Source organism: Jaculus jaculus, chromosome 6, assembly GCF_020740685.1.
Source record: "Jaculus jaculus isolate mJacJac1 chromosome 6, mJacJac1.mat.Y.cur, whole genome shotgun sequence".
NCBI classification, from domain to species: Eukaryota; Metazoa; Chordata; class Mammalia; order Rodentia; family Dipodidae; genus Jaculus; species Jaculus jaculus.
The window spans coordinates 28,859,394-28,866,172 of NC_059107.1; the positions used below are offsets into that span (position 1 = coordinate 28,859,394).

General features: G+C 40.8%; 1 non-coding gene across 1 annotated transcript; it reads right to left on the reverse strand.

The window, feature by feature from the left end:
• Positions 1-6,302: 6,302 nt before the first annotated feature.
• On the reverse strand, positions 6,303-6,409 carry LOC123461794. The gene has a single exon (XR_006637859.1). It is a non-coding gene; the product is annotated as a U6 spliceosomal RNA (small nuclear RNA).
• Positions 6,410-6,779: the final 370 nt, after the last annotated feature.

Sequence of the window (6,779 nt, forward strand, 5' to 3'; positions counted from 1 at the left end):
GGGGACTCAGATTTGAAGCCAAAGAGGAATGAACCCCTTTTTCAGTTTCTCTGTAACTGACCTGGAGTATCTCAAGACTATGGGACCATGAAGATCACCCTTGGGGTGGATGTCCTCCCAGCCTATTCTCCGTGGTCCTGAGGTTCAGGGACCCCAGTAGGTAGTCCCTGCAACTGCTCCAATGGCTGAATTTCAGCCTTGCACAGCTTGGCAGGATTTGAGGAGTTACTGGCTTGTGGACCCAGTGCTGAAATTTCTGTCACCTCCTCGTCTTCTTTTCAAGTTGGTAAAGGTGGGAACAGAATGAGATGGCCCCGAAGCCACTTTGAAGCATAATTGTCCTTTTTTTTTTTTTTTTTTTTTTTTTTTTTGAGGTAGGGTTTTGCTATAGTCCAGGCTGACCTAAAATTCACTATGTTGTGTCAGGCTGGGCTGGAACTCATGGTGATCCTCTTACCTCTGCCTATCAAATGCTGGGATTAAAGGCATGTGCCACCACACTTGGCAAACACTTCTCTTAAAAAGTGTTTATTTACTGAGCTGGAGAAATGACTTAGCCGTTAAGCACTTGCCTGTGAAGCCTAAGGATCCTGGTTCGAGGCTTGATTCCCCAGGATCCACGTTAGCCAGATGCACAAGGGGGTGCACACATCTGGAGTTCATTTGCAGTGGCTAGAGGCCCTGGAGTGCCCATTTCCCTCTTTCTCTCTCTCTGCCTCTTTCTCTCTCTGTCTGTTACTGTAAAATAAATAAATAAAAATTAAAATGTATATTTACAAAAGTATTTATTTACTTATTGATAAAAAAGAGAAAGAGACAGATAGAATGGGTGCAAATGAACTCCAGACACATGTGCCACTTTGTGCATCTGGCTTTATGTGGGTACTGGGGAATTGAACTATGGTCCTTAGGCTTTGCAGACAAGTTCCTTAACCATTGAGCAATCTCTCTAGCACGCCCCCCCCCCCCGAAACAGCTTTTTTGTTTGTTTGTTTGTTGAGGTAGGGTTTCACTCTAGCCCAAGCTGACCCGGAATTCACTATGTAGCCTTAGGGTGGTTTTGAACTCATGGCGATCCTCCTACCTCTGCCTCTCAAGTGCTGAGATTTAAGGCATGCACCACCATACCCAGCTAACACTTCATGATTTTGAGAAATTACAAGCAAAGAACACTGATTCTCAGAGACTCCCTCTTGCTAGCCATCTCTTTCTCTAGAAAAAGGAGGTCAATGTTTTTCAGTCTTATCATGTTAGTATCGTTTATGTGCGGGACACTTAGAATACATTGTATCATGTCATTCTCACAAACCGACAGGAGACAGATATTTTTCCTGGTGAAAAAGTGAAGATTATTGCTAATTATCAGTCAATAAATGATTTGAACCCCAACAGGAGTGACTCTCAACGTCCTTTTGATTCATCCCAGAGTCTCTGCTGTATTCCTCTGAGCAGAGCTACCAACAATTGTTAGGTCATAAGCACTGTTCCTTTAAGAGAACAGATATTAGTCTTACAGGAGACAGAGTAGCCACACCCCTCTGTAGTTCCTTCTGACCCCAGATAAAGGACTGGACAGCAGGACCAGATGATGGTAGGATTTATGACTTTATGACATATCCTGTGCCTTCTCTGAACCCCAAACTCTGGTGACTTGAGTTACATCTTGCCTTCTCTCTAGTTAGAGACTTCTCCTTTAAAAGGTTATAAAAGGAAGGAATTTCTTTTGTCTTGAGACCTTCTGCCATTGAGTATCTGAGACTCTCCCACTGCAGGTGGCTGGTGTTAATAAAGGAATTCCACCTTAAAAGCCATCTCTCCATTTGATCTGTGTCCCAGTCTTCAGAAACTCCACGCTCTCTATTGTCCATCCCTCACAAAATCTTCAGAGATAGAAGGTTTCCCACTTCTCTTCCCATTTAACAGATAGAAAAGTTAAGGAGTCCTAACATTACACAGCAAAGGGAATCCAGTGAATAGCCAAGTTCAAGCCAGCATCGCTGTCTGTAAGGGGAAAGGGCCAAGTAGGAGGGGCTTATTAGAATTACCTTAGGAACTTGTTTATAGAACTACAGCCTGACTTGAACCCTAAAACTGCTGACTGTGTAGGGCTGGTATGGGGACTGGTGAATCTATTCAAATTCTGGAACAGCAAATTTTGCAAATGAATCTTTTTCCAAGATGCAAAATTTAGTCTTGTTTTAGTTTCATGTTTTCCGTCATCAGATAAGTATATATTCGTTCTGCCACTTAAACATCAACATGATTTTTATTAAAATTAGATTTTATAGCTGAGTGTGGTGGCACATGCCTTTAATCTCAGCACTCAGGAGGCAGAGGTAGGAGGATCAACGTGAGTTTGAGGCCACCCTGAGACTTACTTAGTGAATTCCAGGTCAGCCTGGGCTAGAGTGAGACTCTACTTCAAAAAAAACAAAAAACAAAACAAAACAAAACAATATATATATATATATATATATATATATATATATATATATATATATATTGGGGTTGGGAGATGGCTCAGCAGGTAAAGGAACTTGCTTGCAAAGTGTGACAATCTAGGCTGGATTCCTCATTACCCACATAAAGCCAGAGGCACAAAGTGTCACAAATATCTGGAGTTCATTTGCAGTGGCAGGAGCCCTTGGCACACCCATTCTGATTCTCTCTCCCACCTTGAACATAAATAAAAAATATTTAGAAGACAGGTTTGATTATCAAAGCAGTATGCACACATGGTATGCAAAAGGTAAAAAAGAGAACAGTAATTTCATAAGAGTATTTGATATGCCCTGGCTAGCACTATATTGACTAGCAGTGGGGAGAACTGACATCCTTGTTTTGGTCCTGACTTTACAGGAAATGGTCTGTTTTCTCCAGTTCTTATATGTTGGCCATGAACTTGTCCTATATGGCCTTTATTAGTTTGAGTTTTGTTTTTTCTAATCCTACTTTCTCTGGGACTTTCATCATGACTGTAGGAGGACTTTGTCAAAAGTCTTTTCTGCATCAGTTGAGAGGATTATGTAATTTATTTAAAAAAAAAAAAATATATATATATATATATATATATATATATATATATATTGTTTATTTATTTATTTGAGAGCGACAGAGAGAAAGAGGCAGATATATAGAGAGAATGGACACACCAGGGCCTCCAGCCACTGCAAGTGAACTCCAGACACGTGTGCCCCTTGTGCATCTGGCTAATGTGGGTCCTGGGGAATCGAGCTGCTAACCAGGGTCCTTAGGCTTCACAAGCAAGCGCTTAACCACTAAGCCATCTCTCCAGCCTGGATTATGCAATTTCTATCCTTAAGTTTATTGAAGCAGTGTATTACATTTATTGAGCTTCATATATTGAACTAAACTTCCATCCCCAGTATGACAGAAGCCCACTTGGTCATGACGAGTGGTCTTTTTTTTTTTTTTTTTTGAGGTAGGGTCTCACTCTAGCCCAGGCTGACCTGGAATTCATTATGGAGTCTCAACGTGGCCTTGAACTCAGGGTGATCCTCCTTCCTCTGTCTCCTGAGTGCTGGGGAGTGCTGGGATTAAAGGCATGTGCCACCTCACCTGGCATGAGTGGTCTTCTTAATGGGTTCTTGAATTAAGTTTGTAAATATCTTGTTGAAATTTTTTTGTATCTGTGTTCATCAGGTCAGTTGGTCTTTTTGTTTTGTTTTGCTTTGTTTGCAAGGTAGAGTCTCGCTCTAGCCCAGGCTGACCTGGAACTCACTGTGTAGTCTCAGACTGGTCTTGAACTCACAGCAATCCTCCTACCTTTGCTAAGTGCTGGGATTAACATCAGTTCAAATTAACACACTTTAAACTTAAAAAGTTTTACTTTTGGGCTGGAGAGATGGCTTAGCGGTTAAGCGCTTGCCTGTGAAGCCTAAGGACCCGGTTCAAGGCTCGGTTCCCCAGGTCCCACGTTAGCCAGATGCACAAGGGGGCGCACGCGTCTGGAGTTCGTTTGCAGTGGCTGGAAGCCCTGGCGCGCCCATTCTCTCTCTCTCCCTTTATCAGTCTTTCTCTCTGTGTCTGTCGCTCTCAAATAAATAAATAAATTTAAAAAAATTAAAAAAAAAATTTTACTTTTATTTATTTATTTATTTGGTTTTTCAAGGTAGAATCTCACTCTAGTCCAGGCTGACCTAGAATCCACTCTGTAGTCTCAGGGTGGCCTCAAATTCATGGTGATCCTCCTACCTCTGCCTCCTGAGTGCTAGGATTAAAGGCATGCACCACCATGCCTGGCTAAGTTTTACTCTTATTTATTTGACAGAAACAGGCAGAGAGAAAGAGAGAGGGAGTGTGAGAGAGAGAGAATGGGCTTGCCAGGGCCTCTAGCTGCTGTACGAACTCCTGCATCTGGCTTACGTGGGTCCTGGGGACTCAAACCTGGGTCCTTTGGCTTTGTAGGCAAGTACCTTAACTGCTAAGCCATCCCTCTAGCCCAGCAATTGTTCTTTTTTTTTTTTTTAATTGTCTTCCAGTTTAGAAATAAGGGTAATACTGGCTTCATAGAATAAATTCAGTAACATTCCTTCCCTTTTTATATTGTGGAACAATTTGAGAAGAGTTGGTATTAAATCTTCCTTAAAAGTTTGATAGAATTTGGACCATGGCGGAAGAGGTGGCAGAATGAATGTAGGAGCCAAAGGAAGAGGAGAAGTGCTTTTTTTTTTTTTTTATTTTAAATTTATTTATTTATTTATTTGAGAGCGACAGACACAGAGAGAAAGACAGATAGAGGGAGAGAGAGAGAATGGGCGCGCCAGGGCTTCCAGCCTCTGCAAATGAACTCCAGACGCGTGCGCCCCCTTGTGCATCTGGCTAACGTGGGACCTGGGGAACCGAGCCTCGAACCGGGGTCCTTAGGCTTCACAGGCAAGCGCTTAACCGCTAAGCCATCTCTCCAGCCCAAGAAGTGCTTTTAACACTGCCTTCCAGACACAAAATGGCCATGGCATTCATGACCTCACAGTGGCTGACACTATCTATACAAAACCTGCATCATAGGAAGGAAAAATGATGACATCAAAGTGGGAGAGAAATTAACTGGAAAGAAGAAGAGATTCATTGGATGGGGGGTTCAACAGGAGGGAAAGGAAGGATGGAGGGACAGGATTATGCTCATGATATATTGTTTATATGTATGGAACTTGTCAATAAATACCTTAAGGAAAAAAGGCAACAGAATTTGGCAGTGAATCCATCTGGTCCTGGGTGTGTGTTTGTGGGAAGGTTTTTGTTTGTTTGTTTGTTTTTGTTTTTGTTTTTGTTTTTGTTTTTCCAGGTAAGGCCTTCCTCTAGCCCAGGTTGATTTGGAATTGTGCTGGGATTAAAGGCGCGTACCACCACACCTGGTGATATCTTTCAGTTTTTAAGTTTTGAAAGTTATATGTATTTAGAAAGCTATCCATTTCTTCTAAGCATTCCAGCTTCTTAGAATATATGCTTTCAAAATGTTCTATAATGTTGTTCTGGATTTCACTGGGTTGTGATGTAAAATCTCCCGTGTGGCCAATTTGGGTCTTCTCTCTCCTTTTTATTAAGTTGTGTGTCAGTTTGTCAATTTACTTTCTCAAAGAACCAATTCTTGGGCTAGAGAGATGGCTCAGCAGTTAAGGCACTTGCCTGCAAAGCCTAATGACCTAGGGTTCAACTCTTCAGTACCCATGTAAAGCCAGATGCACAAAGGGGCACATGCATCTGTAGTTTGTTTGCAGTGGCTGGAGGCCCTGAAATGACCGTTCTCTCAGCCTCTTTCTCTCACTGTCTCTCTCTCTCTCTCAAAAATGAACAAAAACAAACAAACAAAGAAATTATAAAAAAGAAGCAACTTCATTGTTGCTGTATATTGCTTTTTTTCAGTGTCTATTTCATTGATTTCTGATTTAATCTGTATAATTTCTTGCTGTCCACTGGGTTTGGGACTGGTTTCTTGTTTTTTTCTTCTTTGAGATGGGTCATGAGGTTATTTATTTGTCATCTTTCTAGTTTCTTGATGTGGGTACTTACTAAGTATTCTCCTAGGACATCCTTAGCCATATCCTAGAGCACCTGACAGATTGTATTATCATTTTAATTTGTTTTAAATAATTTTTAAAAATTTCCGCCTTGATTTTTCTTAATAACTTATTGTTCATTCAAATGTATGGTGCTTCATCTCTAGGAATTCACACGGTTTCTATATTTTTTCCTTGCTGTTGAGTTCTACTTTTATTCCACTGTGGTATGATAGAATGCAAGGGATTACCTCTATTTTTTCTTTTTTTTTTTTTTTTTTTTTTTAAAATATGGAACGCTTCACGAATTTGAGTGTCATCCTTGCGCAGGGACCATGCTAATCTTCTCTGTATCGTTCCAATTTTAGTATATGTGCTGCCGAAGCGAGCACTCTATTTTTTCTTTTAATTTATTAAAGTTTGTTTTGTGGCGTAGTATGTGCTGGATTTTGGAGAAGGTTCAATGTGCCATTGTGAAGAATGTGAATTTCTTTTCTGTTGGGTGGGATACTCTGTATGTGTTCATTAATCTGTGGTGTAGTTTAGTTCTGAAGGTTCGTCATTGATTTTTAGTCTGGAAGACCTATTTGAATCTGAGAGTGGGACATTATTGAAGTCCCCTCCATTACTGTGTCAGGAGCTATGTGATCTTTGAGTGTTTGTTTTATGAAATCAAGAGCCCCAGTATTTGGTGCATAAATGTATACAACTGTTATATTTTTTGTTTGTCTGTTTGTTTTGTTGTTTTGAGGTAGGGTTTCA